We start from the raw sequence: 26,700 nt of genomic DNA on the forward strand, positions 1-26,700 counted from the left end.
TTTCGAAGGCCAGGGAGCGAATCTGCTTTGTCTGGCTCTCGAGTCGTTGTCTGTCCCTAAACCGCTGCCGGGTCGTCCCTTTATATACATAGGTTGACACTCGTCGGGTTACAGAGCCCCGAAGCTGGATCATAAACGTGTTCGGTTCGGTCTCTATCTTTCCTACCTTACAATACAAGTTACACGACTAGGTCGGTTTACATTTACAGGCTTTAACCAGCCTTCGGGCCTTGGGCCTTCATGAAGCACCATCATCCATGCATCTTCATGGGCTTCTAATCTTCAAGGAGTTAACCTGGCTACACAAGGCTAGTTTACCTCCAGTAGTAATATCCCTAACATTAGGCCCCAGATTGGTTTGAACTTGTCCATGTCAATCTTCAACACTTAGAAAATTCCTCCCTCATATCTTCACCTTGAACTTGTAAACCGCCGTGACGTCATACTTCACGATGATGATAAACCGCCCTGACGTCATCTATAAATTGATTATGAATATTACCTTATTTTAATGTATATTCAACCACCGAGGCGACACCTTTATTAATTTATCCATTTTTTTGGGCTCCTCAATTCCCGCACTTGCTGTTTTATTCGCCTCACCTTATAAATAGGGGCAGAGGACCCCTTTCTTTTCTTTCCACTATCCTTTCATCCCTTCTTCTTCCTCGCGACGTCTCCGCACCTGTGTGCCACCGTCATCGCCAAGCCTCGCGTCTGCTTCACCGTCGGCCGCTGCATCGACCTGTTCGCACCAGAGTTCCGCAGCACACCTCCACTGCTTCCGTGGCCGTAGTAAGTCCTTCCCCCTTCCTTTCTAGATCCATTTGGGTTTCCCTGCTCTTCGCGGTTCTTGAAGTTCATCGGAGCTTTTGGTGTTGTTCTTCCTTGGCCTGTAGATGAATGCTTCGCACTTATCATATCCCTTGCCGTGGCTAATCTTCTGTTACCACCATAGATCCTTATGCGCAAAAGCTGATGTAGTCCTTCATAAACTGTTTCGGGTCTTACCCTTTTTAGGTCAAAATATTTTTGCTTTTCTGTCTTACCTTAGATCCGAAATTTTCATATGTCTCTGTGAAATCTGTTTCTCCTTACACCAACATAGGCGGTTTAACCTTTTATAAGCAATCTACGCCATTAGCCCTCTGATAAACCGTAGGAGCATTTTACCTTCATAGTTATACTCTGGTTTAACAGTGTCTGAGTACTCCCGTCCTGGTATTACCTTTTATCCCTTATTGCATTGGTCTCTGGTTTATGCCATTTCGTATATCGGTATGTTTCTTACTCCCCTGTATCTTGCATATAATCATGAGTGATTTATAAACCGGCCTTTCATTTTCAGCTTATTCATTTCGCAATGGCCAAACAATTCACTGCTTGCAACTGGGCTCGTTCCCGTGTCACTGAAACTCAGCTTAAGGAGATGGTCAGCATCGGCTCCTTGCCTAAGAAAACTGAAATTAAATGGCGATTTCCAGGAACAGAAAATCCTCCAACCCCAAGGCAAGGTGAGGTGGTGGTCTTTGTTGACCACATAAGCCGTGGCTTCAAACCGCCAGGGTCAAAATTTTATCGGGATGTGCTTGCCAATTTCCAACTCCATCCCCAAGACATCAGGCCCAATTCAGTATCCAACCTATGTAACTTCCAGGTCTTCTGTGAAGTATACTTACAGGAAGAACCAACTGTAGAATTGTTCCGGGACTTCTTTCACTTGAACCGGCGCACGGAGTTTGTAAATGGCCCGAACACTGAACTTGGTGGTGTCTCGATTCAAAAGCGGAAAGAAGTTGAGTTTCCTCATGCCAAACATCATAGCCATCCAAAGGAATGGAACCAAACTTGGTTTTATTGCGAAGACACTTCGCCTGAAGATGAAAATCCCCTTCCAGGCTTTCGTGATCATCAGCTTTCCAACACCCATCCGATGCCGCAACGCTTAAGCTCCGGCGAAAGGGCGAAATATGCCCCTCAACTCGCCAAACTCCGGGCCTTCATGGCCAATGGTTTAACAGGTATGGATTTCGTGCGCTGTTGGATATCTTGGAGCATCTTGCCTCTATGCCGGCGTCCTGGTTTAATGTGTGAGTATACTGGTGAGGTCGACGACCCTCAACGCCGTTGCAACCTTCAACTATCTAAGGAAGAAGTCACTGAAGGTGTAAAGAAGATTCTGAATGAATCGGAACTGGCATGTAGTCAAACCGGTTTGAGTCCCTTCTATGCCAAGAACAAACCGCCTGCTGTAAGAATTATACTTCCTTTTCATATCTAATATTTTTAGCTTGTGCAACTTGTAATCCTTCTTCTATGTACGTATGTATGTATAGGGTGATGACCCCTTCTGGAAACGGAAAACCATATAAAAAGCGGTAAAACCAACTGGGGACAAAGCGGTCAAACCATCTCGCTCCAAAACTAAAGCCGTCAAACGGACGTCAAAACGGAAAACGCCTGACCGGGTCAACATGGAGCTTGATGATGATACTGAGGACCCAGAAGTTGAGGTAGAAGTTGATTCACTTGGCTCTCTTTTCATGCATCTCATTAACAATGATATTCCTCAGGAGGACGTAGAAGGCAGTCAAGCTGATGATGTAGAGGTAATTACCCTTTCCTCCGGTTCAGACTCTGTGCTAACACAAAAAATTCGCCAAGCAGTCCGGAAAGTAAGCTTTTCTCATCCTCTTGCTCACTTGGATCCAACATTTATTTTGAAGACTCAACAGCATGAAGCTTGCTGGACAACCCAGCACAGTGGCCAACAGGTCATTTCAGCCGGTTTACCTGATACCCCGGTTCGGAAGTGCTGATCTGAGGTCTCTCCTACTTCTGACCATTCTTACCCCAAGGTAGGTTATTTCAGAGAACCTCTTAATCCGTCCGATTCAAATTATCAGGTGACACCTCCCTCATCATCTGGCGAGTCGACAACAACTCAACTCCCTCCTCTGAAAACTGTGGCTGGGTAAGTTGTAAAACCTTTTCCTTCAATGCATCACAAAACTTGAATAAGATGTTAATCCTTTATTTTTTGTTTGCAGGGCCAAAGCCAGACCCAACAAGAAAGATCGGGTCACCAATCCGCCCGAAGACCCGGCCACTTTTGACGAAGAACCCAGAGGTGAACCGGAACAAACTTATGAACCGGAGGGCCCTCATCCTGAAGCCGCTTCTGATGAACCGCCCCTTCAGGGCCAAAACACCAATGAACCGCCCCTTCAGGGCCAAAACACCAATGAACCAGCAGATGCTGAACCTGCCACACCTGACACTGAACCGGCAGAGCCAAACCGGGCTAGTCCGGTGAGAAATACTGAAACTCCATTGTCACCAACTAAACACACTGAAGGCCAAGGAGACGATGTTATTATTACTAGAATGGGCCACAGCTCTCCTAGCCATCCCGTTATCTTGGCTCAACACAGTGCCAAAGAAGAGCAAGCTGCTAGGGAAAAAGGCAAATGGAGCAGCGATTTATCAAGCTATGCTCATCTTAATGCTGAAGAGCTTCATTCTGGCTTCTTGAACCGTCTGCATTCAAACCGGGACTATGAGGCCGGTTTGGTGAACTTGATGAAAGAGCGATATGAGGTAAATTCCTCTCCCTTTGTTTATTGATTTATAGATGAAATACTATCCCAAGTAGCCCCCAAGGGCTATTTATGATGTTAATCATGAACCGGGTCTTCGTAACACTTTAAGTTTCTCATCATTGATCCTTACAATGGCAGGTCTCTAATAAGAGACAAGACTCATCCTTTAATAATTATTTAACTTTCTGCAGCATAGCCCCCAAAGACCGGTTTAACTTGGCAAGTTAATCCAGGTTTTAATCCACACATCCGTTTTAGAACAGACGCACATTAGCCCCCAAGTGTCAAGGATAATACTTGCATTATTCTGGAGACTTGTATAAAATGTATTACTTTAGAGCAAATAGGCATTAGCCCCCAAGTATGAAGTGCATAACTTGTTATACGCTTTGTACTTAGCGCATATATATGATATTTGTTTTAATATACCTTCAACGTTGCAGGCTAAACTGAGAAGCAAAGATGCTCGAAATTTTGACTTGCAAGAGAATGTGAAGTCACAACAAGCCGAGGCTGCAAAAGCCAAAGAGGAGCTGACCCAGGCCCTGGCCGTAATGGAAAAGCTGAAGGAATCTTTCAACAAAGATTGTGCTAACCGGGAAACTGAGAAATCCGGTTTAACCAAAAGAGCTGAAGACGCCGAGGCAGCCCTGAAGCCAATTGTAGATGAACTGGCTGGCCGTTTCAATGCTATGACTTCTGCTATCTTTGGTAAGTATCTGTTTATGTGTTTTGCATAAGTCAATAAACCTTATCACTGACCAAAATATGAATATAAATCTTTGGTAGGTACCCGGATTGCTCATCTTGGTACAGACATGCGGATGAAACTCAAAGCGGCATATACTTTGGTTGAACAGCTGTACTCTGGGTCTCAACGGGCTATTTGCACGGCAGCTTACAACAAACCGGCTCCAACTTTGATTAAAGAAACACTTGAGAAACTGGCCATGTTACCAGCCCGTATTGCCGAGTTGAAGAAAGCAGCTGCCAGAGCAGGAGCTTTAACTGCACTTATTCAAGCCAAAGCCTGGATTCTAGACCTTGAAGCGGAAGATATCATTAAAGGATACCCGGGTGTAAAGGAAGACGGTTCAAACTTCGACAATGATGACCTCCGGCGGCTGACCAAACAGATGGCCGATGATACAGATTTGTCCCATTTTCAACCGTTTTACGATGCGGAGGGGAAAAGACAGTCGGCCGACATCCATGAAGTTGAAGAACTTGTGCCTCCGATTCGTAAGCACACTTATGCTCCTGATATTAACCCCTCCAATCTTATCCATGAAGAAGCAGTGTTTCAAGCTTTAACTGGAATCGATTGGTCAACGGTTGATTTCTAGCGTCTGGGGAGGGATGAAGAAGTGCCCACACCAACTGACCCTCAACCATCAAACCGTCCAGATGAAGAGTCCTCATCCGGTCGCCGGTTTACATGGCTACTGTGAAAAACAATGATACCATTGGAGCCGCTTTGAAAGCTTCTTGTAATAGGATAGCCAAAACTCCGTTATCTGCCATGCCATCGAGCATGTTTCGTAATACTTTGTGACAATCTTGTGCCACTTTTTGGGATATATTTATGCATAACCCATGATGAATTGTGTTCCTGGGCACAACAACTTAATAGTATCTAGAGGTTTACCGCTAGACGGGTCATGATGTCCAAGAAGTATATAATACCTAGATGAATAATCAAGTGTTTGTACAAAAAGCAATGTACATAACATACCTCATTGGTTGACCAACAGTGTATATGGCAAAGGTGTTAATACCAATCCGGAACGTTGGGAACCCCATCTTTGTAATGCCGGTCTATATATTAAACCAGACCAGGATAACTACCGGGTTTTCTTTATAACACTGGTGATTTAGTCAAACCAGACCGGGTCAATAAACACCTGTCTATAATTGATCATGTGCCGACAACTTGTAGTTGAAAAGCAAGCCGGGTCAAGGACGCCGGTTTATCAAAAAGGACTTATGAACTTCAACAAATAAAACTCAAAAAGGAAAATATGCAAGGCTTTTTACGAGCTGCCAGGCTCCAAATCGAGGTTTTTCATGGGCTGCCCGGCCTTCGAGTTAAACCATTTAACAAAGCCTTTTAAGATGGGCCTCCAATTAACCAATCATCATTTTAACTTTGACAAGTTCAGGGTCCATAAAAGATTGACATGTCAAGCGTTCGATGGGCATACCAGGATTACCTCGATAGGAGTGACTTACTTGATGAAGGCAGGCTAACCCGGGTTTTTAGGTGAATACACCAGGCTTCCAAGCCGTGGCTTGATAGCCAATTACAAGGGTCCTTTCAAACTCTTTGTTGCTTTGCAAAAAAAGAGCCCCCAAGTAATTTTGTGAGCTGTGCTCAGTGTGTACCCATGTTTGAGTCTGTGCTTTATGCTACACTCTCTTTGGCTCCACATATTTTTCTTTTGTGGCTTAAATGCCTACCAAGAGGTGTAGCTATGGTGTGATAACAACCAAGCCCCCTAGTGATATCCCTTCGTGGTTTCAAAACCGATCAAAGGTGTAGCTGTAGTTCAAAGATGACCAAGCCCCCTAGTGATTTTCTGCAAACCTGTGTAGCTGCTAACACCGGATTAAGAAAATTTTTCCGCTTTGTCAGTTAACTCTTATAAGCACACACATGATGTAAAAAGCAGATACCCCGCTTATAACGGAGGCTCTGGTTTATTATATGATATAAATACTGTCATAAATATGTATGGATGATGAGCCTATGGCTTCAAGTATAGTAAGGCCGAAGGAGAGCTATGTTTCATGGCCGATTGGTCTCCTCCTCCGATTGACATGAGTCTTTGTGCTCTCGAACATCAATGAGGTAGTAAGACCCGTTGTGCAGATTTTTGCTGACCACAAAGGGCCCTTCCCAAGGTGGGGATAACTTGTGCATATCAGTCTGATCCTGGATGAGCCGGAGCACCAAATCGCCTTCTTGAAAGGTTCTGGTTTTAACCCGGCGGCTGTGATAACATCACAGATCTTGTTGATAAATCACCGATCGTGCTGCTGCAAGATCACGTTCTTCATCCAACAGGTCCAGAGAATCTTGACGCGCCTTCTCATTATCAGCTTCAACATAGGCTGTCACACGGGGCGAGTCGTGACGGATGTCACTAGGAAGAACTGCCTCTGCTCCATAAACCATGAAGAAAGGTGTGTAACCCATAGACCTATTGGGCGTGGTATTGATGCTCCATAACACAGAAGGTAGTTCCTCGACCCAACAACCCGGTGTTCGTTTTAAAGGAACCATAAGCCTGGGTTTGATACCTCGTAGAATTTCTTGATTTGCCCTTTCCGCTTGATCATTAGACTGGGGTGAGCCACTGATGCTAGATCAAGGTGGATGTGCTCACGCTGGCAAAATTCTTCCATCTCCCCTTTTTGACAGGTTAGTACCATTATCAGTTATAATGTTGTGTGGAAAACCAAACCGGAATATCACCTTTTTGATGAATTGAACCGCCGTGGCCACATCACACTTGCTGACTGGCTCTGCTTCCACCCACTTGGTGAATTTATCAACTGCCACTAATAAGTGGGTCTTTTTGTCCTTGGACCATTTGAAGGGTCCAACCATATCAAGCTCCCAAGCCGCAAACGGCCAAGTTATTGGAATCATCCTCAGCTCCTGAGCCGGCACGTGAGCACGACATGTGAATTTTTGACAGCCGTCACATCTCTTGACCAAATCCTCCGCATCGACATGTGCTGTCAACCAGTAAAAACCGCGGCGAAAAGCTTTAGCAACCAAAGACTTTGAACCGGCATGGTGACTGCAGTTCCCTTCATGGATTTCTCGCAAAATCTCACACCCCTCTTGAGGAGAAATACAATGCTGAATTGCTCCTGAAATGCTATAGCGATGTAACTCTCCGTTGAGTATGGTCATGGACTTGGAACACTGGATTATTTGTCGAGCCAACGTCTCATCGTCGGGTAACTCGCCCCGGTTCATGTAAGCCAGATATGGGATTGTCCAATCCGGTATGACATGTAAAGCTGCCACCAACTGAGCCTCCAGATCAGGAATAGCCAAATCTTCTTCTGTTGGTACCTTGACTGACGGATTATGCAATACGTTAAGAAAGACATTTGGCGGAACCGGTTTACGCTGGGAACCAAGACGACTTAAAGCATCCGCCGCTTCATTCTTCCGCCGGTCTATATGATCCACCTGATAACCCTTAAAGTGACCAGCCACTGAGTCCACCTCTCGCCGATATGCAGCCATGAGTGGGTCCTTAGAATCCCAAGTGCCAGACACCTGTTGAGCCACCAGGTCTGAATCGTCGAAGCACTTAACCGGCTTAAGTTCATCTCCTTAGCCATCCGGAGACCGTGGAGCAAAGCCTCATATTCATCTGCATTGTTAGTACAAGGGAACATTAATCGGAGGACATAACAAAACTTGTCACCTCGTGGGGAAGTTAATATGACTCCAGCCCCCGAGCCCTCCAACTATCTGGACCCATCAAAATGAATAGTCCAATATGTATTATCTGGTTTCTCTTCAGGCGCCTGTAAGGTATATATTTGAGCCCATGAGGTCCAAGCTCAATAGCCCACTTGGCAATCCGGCCAGTTGTTTCTCTGTTTTGAATGATATCTCCCAGAGGAGCTGAACTGACCACTGTGATGGGATTGCCCTGAAAATAATGTTTAAGCTTCCGGCTTGCCATAAACACTCCATACACCAACTTCTGCCAATGCGGATACATATGCTTTGACTCAATGAGCACCTCACTGATATAATAAACCGGCCGTTGAACCAGATATTCTTTGCCAAGTTCCTTGTGCTCTACCACAATTGCTACGCTAACAGCTCGGGCATTAGCAGCCACATATAGCAATAGCGTCTCTTTGTCGATTGGTGCTGCAAAGCACGGGCGGTTCAGCTAACTACCTCTTCAGATCCTCGAACGCCTTATCAGCTGCCTCGCTCCATACAAAGTTATATGTTTTCTTGAGCATCTGATATAAAGGGATGGCCTTCTCTCCAAGGCGACTAATAAACCGGCTCAAGGCTATAATCCGGCCGGCCAGACGTTGAACGTCATTGATACACGCCGGTTTAGCCAATGATGTAATTGCTGAAATCTTTTCCGGATTAGCCTCAACGCCTCTGTTTGACACCAAAAAACCCAAGAGCTTGCCTGCCGGGACACCAAAGACACACTTCTCCGGATTAAGCATCATTTTGTAAACCCAGAGGTTGTCAAAGGTTTCTCTCAGATCATCTATCAATGTTTCCTCCTTTCTAGATTTTATCACAATATCATCCACATATGCATGAACATTATGCCCAATTTGTTTATGCAGGCAATTCTGAACACATCGCTAATAAGTTGCCTGGGCACTCTTGAGCCCAAAGGACATGGAGACATAGAAGAAGGCTCCAAAGGGAGTTATGAAAGTTGTCTTCTCCTGGTCCTTAACCGCCATTTTGATCTGATGATAACTAGAATAAGCATCCAGAAAACACAAATGGTCACAACCTGCCGTAGCATCAATTATCCGATCAATGCGAGGGAGAGCAAAGGGGTCTGCAGGGCAAGCCTTGTTTAAATCTGTGTAATCCACACACATACGCCAAGTGCCATTTTTCTTAAGAACCAGCACCGGATTAGCCAGCCACTCTGGATGAAAGACCTCTACAATAAACCCTGTGGCCAACAAACGGGCTACCTCTTCACCAATAGCCTTACGCCTTTCTTCATTGAAGGGGCGGAGAAACTGCCAGATTGGTTTAAACTTAGGATCAATGTTGAGTGTGTGCTTAGCGAGTTCCCTCGATACACCTGGCATGTCAGAAGGTTTCCAGGCAAAGATGTCCCGATTCTCACGGATGAACTCGATGAGCGCGCTTTCCTCTTTGGGATCCAGATTAGTGCTGATGTTGAACTGTTTGGATGAATCGCCAGGAACAAAGTCAACCATCTTAGTATATGTGGCCAATTTAAACTTCAATGCCAGATCGTGTTCCGTAGTTGGCTTTTTCAAAGAAGTCATGTCTGCCGGATCAACTTGCTCCTTATAGAATTTTAGCTCCTCCGTGGCACAAACCGATTCAGCATAAGCCGCATCACCTTCCTCACATTCCAAAGCGATCTTTATGCTTCCTTGTACTATGATAGTCCCCTTATGACCTGGCATTTTAAGCTGTAAATAAAGATAACATGGCCTTGCCATGAACTTAGCATAAGCCGGCCGCCCAAACAAAGCATGGTACGGACTTTTGATTTTTACCACCTCAAACGTTAATGTTTTTGACCTTGAATCATAATTGTCTCCAAAAGCCACCTCTAAGGCTATCTTGCCAACAGGATATGCAGACTTACTAGGCACCACGCCATGAAAAACGGTATTTGACGGTTTAAGATTCTTATCTGTCAACCCCATACGGCGGAATGTGTCATAATACAGAATGTTGATACTGCTCCTGCCATCCATGAGCACTTTAGTAAACTTTTATCCCCCAACTTGAGGGGCTACCACCAGGGCCAAGTGTCCCGGGTTATCAACCTGGGGTGGGTGATCCTCTCTACTCCACAAAATAGGTTGCTCAGACCAGCATAAATACTGAGGTACTGCTGGTTCAACAGAGTGTACTGCCCTTTTGTGAAGCTTCTAATCACGCTTACACAAACTAGTAGTGAAGACATGATATTGCCCGCTATTTAGTTGCTTGGGATTGCTCTGATAACCCGACTGCTGCTGCTGCTGATTCCCCTGATGGTTGTAGCCTCCCTGGTTGCCTTGGTGCCCTTGATTGATGTGTTCGGTTTGGTTGACTTGAAACCCTAAACCGGAACCACCACTTCCGTAACCCGGCCCATGGAAACCTCCTCCTGAACCGCCGGGCGGGCCGTTATCATAATGAAACATATTGGAATTCTTGAAATCCCACATGATATAACAGTCCTTCCAAAGATGTGATGCCGGCTTATCCTTCGATCCATGCTTTGGACAGGGCTGATTTAACAGGCGCTCCAAATTGGAGCCTGAACCTCCACCCCTCTGGGGCTGCTTGCCCTTACGGCGCTGGCCATTCTCCTGTGCATTGGTTTTAGCAACAAAGTTCAAGCTGCTGTCGGCCTTGCATTTATCGCCATTTCCATGGCCTGCCGGATTATGCTGCTGACCCTTGGCGTTGTCGTTCTTCTTACCTTTCCCCGGTTTGTCCTCCTCTGAATCCGGGTCCTTGGTATTATCTGAATTGGCGTATTTAACCAAAGTGGCCATGAGCGTTGACATACCATTGCAGTGACGTTTGAGCCTTCCCAACTTCTGTTTGAGCGGTAAGAAACGGCAATTGCCCTCTAATGTTAACACTGTAGTGTCTGCATTGATACGATCTGATGAATGCAAAATCGCTGAGACCCGTTTGACCCAATGGGTCGTGGACTCCCCTTCCTCTTGGACACAAGCGGCCAGATCCACGATTGCCATTGGCTGCTTACAAGTATCTTTGAAGTTCTGGATAAACCGGTGCTTCAATTCAGCCCATGATCTGGCAGAGTTGGTCGGTAAGCTCTTCAACCAAGTGCGAGTTGTTCCTTCCAACATCATGGTGAAATATTTAGCACACACTGCCTCATCCACATCTAACATCTCCATTGCCATCTCATAGCTTTCCACCCACGCCTCTGGTTGCAAATCGGCGGTGTAATTTGGTACCTTGCGAGGTCCCTTGAAGTCCTTGGGCAATCTTACATTCCGCAAAGTGGGGGTGAGACACGGCACCCCTAAGGAACTGAACACCACACCTGGCTCTACTGAAGCGGTAGGGTGAACCAGAGTATGTTGTCGTGCTCCGTGTCGAGCTGCTAACTCGGCCTCCCGACGTGCGTGGCCATGGTCCACAACATCCTGCGCATTAGTGCCTCCCCCTGCCGGGTTGTTTCCTCGTGGTGAATTTTGGCGACGTGCACTACTGGACACGACCGGTTCGTCCTCAACATGTCTGCTATAGCTCCGGCTTGGACGGGGAGTGGAATGAATCCTCTCACAACTGTGTGAATATGCGTGATGTTGATTTAGCGCTGTTTGAAGGAGTTCCCTATCCCGACGTGCTTCAACCGCAACTGGTGACTCGCCATCGGTTGGGACGGCTGCCAGGCGTGAAGCGGTGGCCACAATATTGTCCAACGGGTTGGAATAATGCCCGGGAGGTGTTGGTACATACTGTGGTACAACATTGTTCTGGCGAGGTGGGTCCATCGTGCGCGGTTGAACCGGCGCTCCTGTCCCCGGTGCCTCTGCCCGGTTTAGTATGGGTTGGTTACCAGCTCCTACTCCTGGTGTGTTGAAGAGATTCTGCGGCTCATAAACCGATGGGAGACGCAATCGGTACCTTCTTCTCATGACTTCCTCTGAAGCATTCTGATCCAGCCTAATCCGGTATGCATGTGCTTCCAGTTCAGCCCATTCTGTAGCCATCCTAGCGTTCTCTGTCGCCAGGTCCGCTTTAGCTTGAGCTATCTGATCTTTCACCTTCACAATCTCCGCATTGTGCTGATCCCTGGCTGCTGCATCCACCTCCGCGGCCATCAACGTTGCCAAAGCGTCGAACAAATTGGACAGGACTTGGGCTGGAGGCGGCGCCGAGCTTCCTGCCCTGTTGGTGTGGCCGTTGTTGAACCGGAGAGTATTGCTGTGGCGGCAGATGAATGAGGCGCTGATTGTGTGCCGGCCATGAAGATGGCGGCCCGGTTAGGCAGATCAGGGGAATCCGAAATACTGTCGCCCTCGGATCCTCCATCAATCCGGCCGTCCTGCAACTGGTAAAGCGATTCGGTCTCTCCAGAAGACTCGTCATCAGAACAGACCATAGTCTCTCCATCGGACACCGGCCCGTCCTCGTATCTCGCTCCATGGATGACACCTACGAAAACATGCTTTGCCACGGGCTGAAGCGGCGAAGAACTTACACGCCGAGCCGTTTCAATGATGTCGGTGCACATGTCCGGCTCAGGGGCCGGTTCACCGATCTTGCCGATGAAGACATGAATCCCACCAAAGGTGACCCGGTACCCGTATTCGATTGAATCGGCCTCAGGACCCCATCCTGCGTTGTCGATGTAGAGCTTGCCGTGATGACTCTTCGTCATCTAGCCCACATCGTATCCCTTAAGTCCATCAAAGCTGCCCTTCAAGAACTCAAAACCATCATGCAATAGCCCCACAGTGGGTGCCAACTGTCATGGGTTTGTCACGGTAGATGTCCTTGTGAAAGGACTTAGTCGTGGAGCCATCGCTACGGGTTAGCTTAAAGGGGTTAAACCGGACAAGGGGACACGTGGAGTTTTATACTAGTTCGGCCCCTTCAAGGAAGGTAAAAGCCTACGTCTAGTTGTGATTGGTATTGCTAGGGTTTCGAAGGCCAGGGAGCGAATCCGCTTTGTCTGGCTCTCGAGTCGTTGTCTGTCCCTAAACCGCTGCCGGGTCGTCCCTTTATATACATAGGTTGACGGCCGCCGGGTTACAGAGCCCCGAAGACGGATCATAAACGTGTCCGGTTTGGTCTATATCTTTCCTACCTTACAATACAAGTTAGACGACTAGGTCGGTTTACATTTACAGGCTTTAACCAGCCTTTCGGGCCTTGGGCCTTCATGAAGCGCCATCATCCTTGCATCTTCGTGGGCTTCTAATCTTCAAGGAGTTAACCCAGCTACACAAGGCCAGTTTACCTCCATTAGTAATATCCCTAACAGGGTGCCCAAATATGGTTTTCATCTTTTCATAAGTATCTACGGCATGCCCTTCAAGAAAACCTTCTTCAAATATAGAATCTAAGACATGCTTAAACGAAGAAGGTAGGGCAAGATAAAAGCTCTTTAAGTAAATTTCAATTTGGTATTGGCCCGGATCCTTAATAATCTATCCCAAGCATCTTTCAAAGATTCATCGAGTAAATAGCGAAAAATTCCGGAGTCATCTTCATAAAAATTATTAAGGTTCTCATTGATAACTTCGGTAGGTCTTTCCATAGTATTATTTTTTATGAGTTTCGAGAGGATAGAAGGATTGTCAAAAGTACTAAAACTCGGGAGAGAACCCCCAACCCTTTTTGATTCTGACATGGCAAAAGAAAGGAGAGTGAAAAAGAGAGGGCAACTAAAACGTCAAGGGTGAAGTGGGGGAGAGGAAAACGAGAGGCAAATTGCAAATAATGTAATGCGAGGGATAAGAGTTTGTGATGGGTACTTGGTATGTCTTGACTTGACTTGGCTTGGCGCGAATCTCCCCAGCAACGGCACCAGAAATCCTTCTTGCTACCTCTTGAGCACTGCGTTGGTTTTCCCTTGAAGAGGAAAGGGTGATGCAGTAAAGTAGCATGAGTATTTCCCTCAGTTTTTGAGAACCAAGTTATCAATCCAGTAGGAGATCACACTCAAGTCCCACGCACCTACACAAACAAATAAGAACCTCGCAACCAACGCGATAAAGGGGTTGTCAATCCCTTCACGGACACTTACGAGAGTGAGATCTAATAGATATGATAAGATAATATTTTTGGTATTTTTATGATAAAGAGAAATAAAGATGCAAAGTAAAATAAAGGCAATAGAAATAACTAAGTATTGGAAGATTAATATGATGGAAGATAGACCCGGGGGCCATAGGTTTCACTAGTGGCTTCTCTCAAGAGCATAAGTATTACGGTGGGTAAACGAATTACTGTCGAGCAATTGATAGAATTAAGCATAGTTATGAGAATATCTAGGTATGATCATGTATATAGGCATCACTTCCGAGACAAGTAGACTGAAACGATTCTACATCTACTACTATTACTCCACACATCGACCGCTATCCAGCATGCATCTAGAGTATTAAGTTCATAAGAACAGAGTAATGCTTTAAGGAAGATGACATGATGTAGAGGGATAAACTCATGCAATATGATATAAACCCCATCTTTTTATCCTTGATGGAAACAATACAATACGTGTTGGTTCCATTTTTGTCACTGGGATTGAGCACCGCAAGATTGAACCCAAAGCTAAGATCTTCTCCCATTGCAAGAAAGATCAATCTAGTAGGCCAAACCAAACTGATAATTCGAAGGGACTTGCAAAGATAAACCAATCATACATAAAAGAAATCAGAGGAGAATCAAATATTGTTCATACATAATCTGGATCAAAAACCCACAATTCATCGGATCTCGACAAACACACCACAAAAGAAGATTACATCGAATAGATCTCCAAGAACATCGAGGAGAACTTTGTATTGAGATCCAAAGAGAGATAAGAAGCCATCTAGCTAATAACTATGGACTCGAAGGTCTGAAGTAAACTACTCACACATCACCGGAGAGGCCATGGAGTTGATGTAGAGGCCCTCCGTGATCAATGCCCCCTCCGGTGGAGCTCCGGAAAAGGAACCGAGATGGGATCTCTTAGGTACAAAAGGTTGCGGCGGTGGAATTAGGTTTTCGTGGTGCTCCTGGATGTTTGGGGGATACTTGGATATATATAGGAGGAAGAAGTACGTCGGTGGCGCAATGAGGGGCCCACGAGGGTGGAGGGCACGCCCAGGGGGGTAGGCGCGCCCCCCTGCCTCGTGCCCTCCTCGATCGTTTCTTGATGCACACTCCGAGTCTCCTGGATCACGTTGGTTGAGAAAATCACGTTCCCGAAGGTTTCATTCCGTTTGGACTCCATTTGATATTCCTTTTCTTCGAAACCCTAAAATAGGCAAAAAAACAGCAATTTGGGTTGGGCCTCCGGTTAGTAGGTTAGTCCCAAAAATGATATAAAGTATAAAATAAAGCCCATTAACATCCAAACTATATAATATAATAGCATGGAGCAATCTAAAATTATAGATACGTTGGAGACGTATCAGTGTCTCTATTAGCAAGTTTAATAGTAACATGTATGTCTTCTATTTTAGCGGGTGCTATGTCAGTCATAATTTCTTGGTATAAGCTAAAAGGAATAGCACCTACACGAGCACCTAAGTCACATAAACCATGATAACAATGATCCAATTTTAACTGAGATAACGAGCATGCCAACAACATGTCTATGTTTATCTTTTCATCGGGTTTGGCAATTCTAGCAGCTTCATCACAGAAGTAAATAACATGCCCATCAATATTTTCTACCAAGAGATCTTTAACCATAGCGACAATAGGTTCTACTTTAATTTGTTCTGAAGGTCTAGGTACTTTGATATTACTTTTGTGAACTACAGTTGAAACCTTAGCATGTTCCTTTATCCTAACAGGAATGGTTTTTCAATATAAGCAGTAGGCACAACTGGATCAACATTGTAAATGATAGTTTCATCTTTAGCTACTACCAATTCTCTAATTGCTTCTTTCATAGGGGATGATATTTAAACCACTTCTCCTTAGGGAGATCAACATGAGTAGCAAATGATTCACAAAAATAGGCTACTATCTCAGAGTCAAGGCCATATTTAGTGCTAAACTTGTGAAAAGCATCGGTATTCATAATAGATTTAACACAATCAAACTCACCAACCAGGACCAATAGGCATCCACGCGTCAGCATTTCAGGGGCTGGGGTTTTTGTTTTTTTGAAAGGGGGGGAGGGGTTGGGGGTTTAATTTAGGTGTTTCATATATTGTGTTAGCTAGCTAATTAATAGAGGGAAGTGTCCTCTCTTATGTCCGTGCTTGGTCGACGCTATATATATGTACATATAGAGAGGACTAGACACGCTAGCTAGTAAGAAAATGAAGGAAACAGAAGATCATCATGAAAATATTCATACAGAGAGAAGTGATATCGCCCGCCTCTCCTTCTTCGAGAGATTGGTCGAACAACAAGTTCTTGTATATCTATCTGACACTGCCGGCTACATATATACAATAATTATCTCTTACAATATAATCTCCTAATTATATATGAACACAGGGTCCACATAGTATCCTCCGTCTTCAGCGATCACGTGGTCAAGGAAGAATGCCGCCAATTCCTCTTGAATTGCTCGCATACGATCTGGTGCTAGGAGTTCATCCCGCATCCGAAACATCTAATTTGAACAAGGGGTCAATACATATATATATGTGAATAAATGAAACTCAACACAAATGATGGTAATAAAATAAAATTGTGAATATTATTTCTTACGCACTTCATATTGTTCGTTAGAGTACCCTCGTTCATAGGTCGTGTGGCGGATGGACTCGCAAACGTAGTATCCACAGAAATCATTCCCTTGTTCCTGCCACAACCACTTTACAAGAAATAGAGGTCAATCAAACTGATAAGCAAGCATGCCAAATGGTATTGATGAAACTAGTGCTTGAATCACTAGGAGATGCGCGGAACATGTTACTACAGTACTTACTTTCGGGTGTCTAAATTGCAGCTTCTTCGGCAGTCCCGGAGCTTTTTTGGTGAATTTTCTCCAAACCTTGCTAGACAAAGAAAACAATTACTTGATATCAGGAAATGAACAAAGTTGCTGATATGATGGATAATGATCGATTTAACTTCTCGAGCATTTGAGTCATGTCCGCATAGTCCTGGGGATCTTTTCGTCTCGAGTCTAAGACGGTTACTAGTCCCTGCTCAAGCTTAATCTCTAGGAGAATATAGTGGAACCTGTGCACGTATGCATAACTCATCAATTACATTACTATAACCTGGACTAATAAGGGGAACCGAATATGCACAAGACAGTAACACTCACTTGAAGTTGTAAGGAAAGAGTATTATATCTTTGTTTTCATTTATTACCAACGATCGTAGCAAGTTGGCCTCGGTACCTTCAGCACGATATTTAACCTCAGTTGTATCTATGAGATTTGTGTTAATGAACCCAATATCACTGATTTGTCTTTTCTTCAATTTGGCGATCTTCAATCTGCATAATATAGTGAGGATAATTATAAATACATGCAATGAAAGAGCTGACCTATATAGAGAGACTTAATGACAGAAGTAGTACTACTTAAAGACAGTAGCAAGTGACCGTTGCTTTATCGAGGGCCTTTTGATTGAAAAACTGGAAGAACTCCTCAAATGTAACATTCAACAGTTCAATTCCAATGAGGTCATGCTCCTCTCTAACTCTCAGCGTCAAAGTATTCCTCCCCCTGACTCCCTACAGGTTTTCATGTACCAATCATGGAATCTTCGCATCATCGTTGTTAGAGATCTTTCATCTTTGACGAGAGGCTTCCCGTACTCGTATTTGTGTTCCTCCACCTCCAAGAATTCATAATGTACATCGTCGGGCAGCTAATCTCCAAGATTGCTATAACCGGGCACCATCCTCGGATCATTAGTAGGCACCTTGAGCGGGGGGCACGATTGGTTCTCTTGTTTGCTGAGCTGGGCAATTTTTTCCCAGATCGTCGTTCTTTTAACCTTTGATCACTGACAATACTTCCCGACCGCTCCGCTTTGACAAATGACTTTGCAATAATGCGGTCATAGTTGCCTTTCGGCGAAGACTTTGCTGGTTTTTTTAGGGCAGCCAGAGTGTGCTTCACTTTCACTGGATCTACCTTCTCCTCCGGAGGTGGATGTTTCTTTGCTTTCACCCCTTCAAAGAATTTCGTCACTTCGGCTCACATGATATTCATGTTTTCCTCCTTGGTCCTCTCGTATGGTAACTTCTCTGGAGTCTTCAGAGAAGGACTGAATCTATATTGCCTCCCGCCTCTGGCTGTACTGCTAGATGCCGACAGAGCAGACGGAGCAGCTGCGGCTGTCTTCTTTCCTTGTTTACGAGGCGGAGGAGAAGGACTATGACGCGCCGGAGCAGCCGGAGCGGCGGCGGGTCTCTTCCGCCCTTGCTGACGAGGCGGAGAAGGAGGAGGCTGGCTGCTCGGGCGCGCCGGCGCAGGCGGAGAAGGAGGCGGAGTGCCGCCACGCGCCGGAGAAGGAGGCTGAGTGCCCTGATCACTCACCGGAGGAGGAGGCGGAGGAGGAGGCGGAGTGCCCTGACTCGCCGGAGGAGGAGGAGGAGGCGGAGGCGTCGAGTTCAGAAGCTTGATGAGCTCCTTCCGCCATAGGCATGGAGTCAATAGACAAGAACCCAGTCGAGTCTCCCCTTCACCGGTAGGGTAGTCAAGCTGGAGGTCCTCAAATCCCTCCGTTATTTCGTCCACCATCACCCTGGCATATCTTTCTGGTATCGGACTACAGTGAAAAGTTGCGCCGGGTTCAGTAGGCCGAACAGAGCCGACAGCCGCCTTGACTTTGAAGTTCTGCCATTGCGTCATAAGGTGGCAATCTTGAGACTCCGTGATAGCATCCACGGGGTAGCTAGCAGGAGCTGTCAAGACATGCTCCGGCTGAAGCAGCTCGGTGGAAGCCACGCTGCTTCTCCGCTGAGATGGCGGGGTAGCTTCGGGGGTAGTTTCGGCAGGTCGCTTGTTGCGAGCTACTTCTCGTTCCTCTAGTGCTTGAACCCTTTCGTGCAGCGTCTGAATTTGGGCATGCTCCACTTTTTTCCTCCTCTCCTGGCATTTGTAACCGCCTGTGTCCGGAAAACCAGCCTTGCATGGAACAGAGCCTAGTGTGCCTCGTGTCCGTCCAGGGTGCTCAGGTTTCCCGAGGGCCATTGTGAGCTCGTCGTTCTCTCTGTCTGGAATGAACGTCCCTTGCTGCGCTGCATCAATATAGTGCTTCAGCCTCTTGACTGGTATTCTCATTTGCTCATTCGTCTAAACGCACTTCCCTGTTATAGGGTCCAAGGTTCCGCCAGCCCTGAAGAACCAAGTCCGGCAACGGCCTGGCCAGTTCATTGTATCTGGTTCGATCCCTTTATCAAGCAAATCATTCTCAGCCTTGGCCCACTTAGGCCGGGCTTTGAGGTAGCCACCAGACCCCATGCGATAGTGAAGCTTCTTCTTCGCAGCATTTTTCTTATTTGTCGCTGACATCTTCTTAATCTTTTCCGATGTCTCGTGGGCCACAAATGCGGGCTAGTGATCTCTGATCTTCTCATATCTGCCGATGAATTCTGGTGTCTCTTCTTTGTCGACAAACGTTTTCAGATCATTCTTCCACCTCCTGAATAGGTCTGCCATCTTCTTAAGAGCATGAGACTTGATTAATTGCTCTTTAACTGGCTTCTCCGGATCCTCCTCTGGCGGTAGGGTGAAATTTTCCTTCAGCTCAGTCCAAAGATCATCTTTCTGCATATCATTGACATAAGACACCTCAGGCTCTTCGTTCTTAGGCTTATACCATTGGTGGATGCTAATCGGGATCTTGTCCCTAACAAGAACCCCGCACTGAGCAGAAAATGCTTCCTTTGTCCGGATGGGTTCAATCGATTGGCCGTCACGCGTGATTGTTGTGATCTCAAACCTTTCATCCGAGCGCAACTTTTTCTTCGGGCCTCGTCTCTTTACCGAAGTTGTGCTCGATCCGGAGGGCTATGAAAAAGAAGAAAGACGAGAGTTAATTAATATGTGTACATACCAAAACAATGAATGCATCAATTAGCTAGTCATCCCAGGCTTAACTAATATATTTACCTGGCCGGACTCTGTTCGGTCACCGGAGCCGTCACCATGGGCTCCTTCTTGCACTAGCATTGGGTCATCGGAGCCATCATAATCACGTCTTTCCTCCTCCATTCTTTGATCACCGTAGCCTGCTTCTTCTTGACCATGTTCTTCTAGACCATCATTGTCATTAAGATATGACAAGACATCACCTCTGGCTAAGATTATGTCCCCCAACACCTGTTCTGCTTCCTCTTCTTGTCCGTGCTCCATTGTTTCTGCAAATATTACAACATGGCAATTATTACACAAACATGACAGCATGTGAATATATTAGTGGCAAACGTAGACCTAGCTTATTCTGGGTTTGGGGTGGCCTCGGCAACGCTTCAAGGGTAGGGGCGCGGCGGGAGGGGGTAGGAGGCCGACATCATTTTTTTCTAGGGTTTGGGTGTCCTCGAGAGTTTTGGTCGAGCGAGAGGGCCGTGGGGTGCTCCCGTGGTATAAGTTATCACGGTCGAAGTTATCTAGGAGGGGGTTATATCGACAACGACGACATACATACAGGAGAAGATGAAGTAGCCCCTCGTGTTGAAGTTATCGGGACACGGAGTATATCGACAACGACATATCCGATAAAAAAAGAAGATGAAGAAGAAATAAAAAGAGGAGAATAAGAAATTAATAGAGGAGAAGATTGAAGAAAAAAAAGAAAAAAGAGGAGAATATTCTATTTTCTCTTCTTCTCCTCTATTCCTTTCTTCTTCTCCTCTTCTTTTTCTTCTTTTTTCTTCTTCTTATTCATTTCTCCTCTTCTTCCTCTCCTCTTCTTCTCCTTTCTTCCTCTTCTTATTTTCCTTTTTCCTCTCATTCTTTTTCTTCTTCTTCCTTTCCTAGCTAAAAATGTAACTTTTGCATGGAAAAAATGTTTTCTTCTCCAACACAAAAACAATTATGATAACAAGCATATACATCATCATATATAAGAAAAAAACAAGCATATATACATGAAAAAAACAAGCATATATATCATCATATATGTGAAAAAAGCATATATACATGAAAAAAACAAGCATATATATCTCTAGGGTTTGGGGTGGCCTCGACAACGCTTCAAGGGTTTGGGGTGGCCTTGAGAGAGTTTGTCGGGTAGGGGCGCGGCGGGAGGGGGTAGGAGACCGACATCATTTTTTTCTAGGGTTTGGGTGTCCTCAAGAGTTTTGGTCGAGCAAGAGGGTCGGGGGGGGGGGTGCTCCCGCGGTATAAGTTATCACAGTCGAGAGGGGGTATATATATCGACCGCCCCTCATGTCGAAGTTATCCGGGAGGGGGTAATATCCACAACGACGACATACATACACGGGAAAATAATGTTATCGGGGAGGGGGTATATCGACCCCCCTCCCCACGTGTTGAAGTTATCGGGGAGGGGGTTATATCGACAATGGCGACATACGTACATGGGAAAATAACATTATCGGGGAGGGGGTTATATCGATCCCCCTCGTGTTGAAGTTATCGGGAGGGGTATATCGACGACGACAGACCCGATAAAACATAAGAAAACAAAGAAGAAATAAAAAAGAAGAGAAGAAGAAAGGAATAGAGGAGAAGATCGAAGAAAAAAAAGAGGAGAATAAGAAAGGAATAGAGGAGAAGAAGAAAAAAATAGAATATTTTCTATTTTTTCTTCTTCTCCTCTATTCCTTTCTTCTTCTCCTCTTCCTTTTCTTCCTCTCCTCTTCTTCTCCTCTTCCTTTTCTTCCTCTCCTTTTCTTCTCCTTTTTCCTCTTCTTATTTTCCTTTTTCCTCTCCTTCTTTTTCTTCTTCTTCCTTCTTCCTAGCCAGATATATAAAACTTCTCTAAAAATGTAACTTTTGCATATATAAAACTTTTTCTTCTTCTTCCTTCCTTCTTCCTAAATATATAAAACTTTTCTAAAAATGAAACTAACCTAAAATGTACTAAATCAGAGAACATATATAGATAAAACTTTTCAAAAAGTGTAACTTTTGCATATATAAAACTTTTTCTTCTTCTTCCTTCTTCCTTCTCTTCCTTCTTCCTAAATATATAAAAACTTTTCTAAATATGTAAATCTTACTTTTGCATATATGAACATATATACAAAGAGAACATACAAACATATATACATTTTTATAAAAAAGCAAAATACAAATCATCATATATATGAACAAAAAATCTAAAAGAAGGCGTATATCATATATACACAATACATATACTCACATATATACATATATATATATAATCTGAAAAAAAACAAGCATATAATATATGAAAAAAACAAGGACAGGGGAGGGCGCCGGCCGGACCAAGGTGAGGAGGGGCAGGGGCGCGGGTTCGGCGGCGGGGACGGCGACGGGGCAGGGGGCGCGCGCTCAGGGCATGGGCGACGGCCGGCGAGGAAGGGGGCGGGGCAGGGCGACGACGACGACGGGGGCGGGCCGGGGCGACGCACGTCGGGGCAGGGCGGCGAGCGGCGATGGCGTCGGGCGAGGGCACGGGCGACGGCGTCGGAGCAGGGCTCGGCGGCGACGGCGTCGGGCAAGAGCGTGGGCGACGACGTCGGGGCAGGGCTCGGCGGCGACGGCGACGAGGAGTAGCGTGGGGCGTCGGAGCGAAGAACAAGTGAATTTTGGAGAAACTGCTAAGTGTTTTCTTATATAGAAAAGGCTTTGGTCCCGGTTCGTGGCATCAACCGGGACCAATGCCCCTTTAGTCCCAGTTGGTGCCACCAACCGGGACCAAAGGTCTCTTTTCAGCAGCCCAAAGGGCGGGAAGCGGCGGCCTTTGGTCCGGTTGGTGGCACCAACCGGGACTAAAGGGGGGCATTGCTCCCGGTTGGTGCCACGAATAGGGACCAATGCACCCCTTTAGTCCCGGTTGGTGGCACCAACCGGGACCAAAGGCCTTGTGCTGCCCCGCGTCAAAAGTTTAGTACCACCTCGCTAGTTGAGAGAGCTCGAGAGTGGTTTATAAGTGCTGTTACGCCCACCCTCTCGAGCTCCTCTCAATTGTAGGCTTTGGGGCCTAACCGTACGCTGTGTGCCTGTGGGCCTACTGGGCCTCCTGCGGGCCTGAATCCTGGCCCATGGTAGGGTTTCTAGTCGTATTCAGGCCGTGGGGGCCCGGTAGGTGGCACTTTTTTCTTTGTTGCTTTTTTTCTACTTACAACAAAATACTTATTGTTTCTATTTCTATTTATTTTATTAAAGTTTATTTTTAATTATTTTTCTTTTAGGTCACAAAAATTATAAACTTTCTGTTAGTGCCATTAGTTTTCAATTAGTTTTCAAATTTGTTTTTTTGTTTTTTTGTTGCTTTATTTATTTTATTTTGTTTCTACTTACAACCAAATACTTATTGTTGCTATTTTTATTTATTTTATTAAATTTTATTTTTAATTCTTTTTGCTTTTAGGTCAGAAAAATTATAAACTTTCTGTTAGTGCCATTAGTTTTGAAATTTGAATAGTTAAAATTTGAATTCTTTGAAATTTGTGTGAATCACAAGTTTGTGATTAACTTTACTATAAAAAATAGTTTTTTTTCCATTTTTTTGTTTTGTTTTTTTCATTATTTATTTTCTTTAATTTTTTGCTTTATTTTTTAATTCTTTTTGCTTTTAGGTCAGAAAAATTGTAAACTTTCTGTTAGTGCCATTAGTTTTAGAAAAATTATAAACTTTCTGTTAGTGCCATTAGTTTTCAAATTTGAATAGTTAAAATTTGTATTCTTTGAAATTTGTGTGAATCACAAGTTTCTGATTAACTTTACTAAAAAATGAGCGTAGATGCGCTTATAGAGAAAATTCAACCTAAATTCATAGTAAATTTCTATGAATTTCAGAGAAATTCACTCTGAATTTAGGTTAAATTTCCTATATAAGGGCATCTATTTTCACTTTGAGAGGAGCTCAACAAGGCAGAGAGGGAAGGGCTTATAAACCGGTGTGAGCCCCCTTCGGTTGGTAAGGTGGGACTAAACTCTGACCGCAACGAGGACCAACCCTTTAGTCATGGTTTGTGGCACAAACCGGGACTAATGGTCATGGGCCAGGGGCGAGGAGCATTGGTCCCGGTTGGTGCCATGAACTGGGACCAATGCCCCCTTTAGTCCCGGTTGGTGGTACCAACCGGGACCAAAGGCCTTGTGCTGCCCCGCGTCAAAAGTTTAGTACCACCTCGCTAGCTGAGAGAGCTCGAGAGTGGTTTATAAGCGCTGCTGCGCCCACCCTCTCGAGCTCCTCTCAATTGTAGGCTTTCGGGCCTAACCATACGTTGTGTGCCTGTGGGCCTACTGGGCCACCTGCGGGCCTGAATCCTGGCCCATGGTAGGGTTTCTAGTCGGATTCAGGCCGTGGGGGCCCAGTAGGTGGCACTTTTTTTGTTTTCTTTGTTGCTTTACTTATTTTATTTTGTTTCTACTTACAACAAAATACTTATTGTTTCTATTTTTATTTATTTTATTAAAGTTTATTTTTAATTATTTTTATTTTAGGTCACAAAAATTATAAACTTTCTGTTAGTGCCATTAATTTTCAAATTTGAATAGTTAAAATTTGAATTCTTTGATATTTGTGTGAATCACAAGTTTGTGATTAACTTTACTATAAAAACAGTTTTTTTTTCCAGTTTTTTTGTTTTGTTTTTTGCATTATTTATTTTCTTTTATTTTTTGCTTTATTTTTTAATACTTTTTTCTTTTAGGTCAGAAAAAATATAAACTTTCTGTTAGTGCCATTAGTTTTAGAAAAATTATAAACTTTCTGTTAGTGCCATTAGTTTTCAAATTTGAGTAGTTAAAATTTGAATTCTTTGAAATTTGTGTGAATCATAAGTTTGTGATTAACTTTACTATAAAAATAGTTTTTCCAGTTTTTTTGTTTTGTTTTTTGCATTATTTATTTTCTTTTGTTTTTTGCTTTATTTTTTAATTCTTTTTGCTTTTAGGTCAGAAAAATTATAAACTTTCTGTTAGTGTCATTAGTTTTAGAAAAATTATAAAATTTCTGTTAGTGCCATTAGTTTTCAAATTTGAATAGTTAAAATTTGAATAATGTTATTACGAGGGCCGAACCATAAGACATTAAAGCATTTCAAATGAACTCTGAAAAAGTTGAAAGTTGGCATGGTATCATAATTTCACCCACATGGCATGTGCATGTACAAAACGGACAATGGTATCATACTCATCTATTACAAAGTTGGCATGGTATCATCATAATAGTTGTGGGAGAAAGTCTTCATTTTTCTTCGCTTGTGTCATTTTCTTATTGTGTTGTAACCATGGATAATCTTCATCATTTATCAGGATGCTTGGGTCAGCCTTGACTTTGAAGGGAGGAATTTCATGAAACTTTTCATAATCTTCAGACATGTCTATCTTGCCCTCCACTCCCACGATGTCCCTTTTTCCTGAAAAAACTATGTGGCACTTTGGCTCATCGTGTGATGTATTCGCTTCCTTATCTTTTATTTTTCTCGGTTTGGTAGACATGTCATTCACATAGATAACTTGTGCCACATCATTGGCTAGGACGAACGGTTCGTCAGTGTACCCAAGATTTTTCAGATCCACTGTTGTCATTCCGTACTGTGGGTCTACCTATACCCCGCCTCCTGATAGATTGACCCATTTGTACTTAAACAAAGGGACCTTAAAATCATGTCCGTAGTCAAGTTCCCATATGTCCACTATGTAACCATAATGTGTGTCCTTTCCCCTCTCGGTTGCTGCATTAAAGCGGACACCGCTGTTTTGGTTGGTGCTCTTTTAATCTTGGGTGATCGTGTAAACTTTATTCCCATTTATCTTGTATCCTTTGTAAGTCAATACAGTCAAAGATGGTCCCCTGGACAACAAGTACAGCTCATCACAAACAGTATTGTCACCTCTAAGACGTGTTTCCAACCAACTGCTAAAAGTCCTGATGTGTTTGCATGTAATCCAGTCGTCGCACTGCTCCGGGTGTTTGGAGCGCAGACTGTTCTTGTGTTCATCGACATACGGGGTCACCAAGGTAGAGTTTTGTAGAACTGTGTAGTGTGCTTGAGACCAAGAATATCTGTCCCTGCATATTATTGAGTCCCCTCCCAGCGTGCCTTTTCTAGTCAGTCTCCCCTCATACCACGATTTAGGGAGACCTATCTTCTTAAGGCCAGGAATGAAGTCAACACAAAACCCAATGACATCCTCTGTTTGATGGCCCATGGAGATGCTTCCTTCTGGCCTAGCGCGGTTATAGACATATTTCTTTAGGATTCCCATGAACCTCTCAAAGGGGAACATATTGTGTAGAAATACGGGCCCCAGAATGACAATCTCGTCGACTAGATGAACTAGGACGTGCGTCGTGATATTGAAGAAGGATGGTGGGAACACCAGCTCGAAACTGACAAGACATTGCGCCACATCACTCCTTAGCCTTGGTACGATTTCTGGATCGATCAACTTCTGAGAGATTGCATTGAGGAATGCACATAGCTTCACAATGGCTAATCGGATGTTTTCCGGTAGAAGCCCCCTCAATGCAACCGGAAGCAGTTGCGTCATAATCACGTGGCAGTCATGAGACTTTAGGTTCTGT

Source organism: Triticum urartu, chromosome 3, assembly GCF_003073215.2.
Source record: "Triticum urartu cultivar G1812 chromosome 3, Tu2.1, whole genome shotgun sequence".
NCBI classification, from domain to species: Eukaryota; Viridiplantae; Streptophyta; class Magnoliopsida; order Poales; family Poaceae; genus Triticum; species Triticum urartu.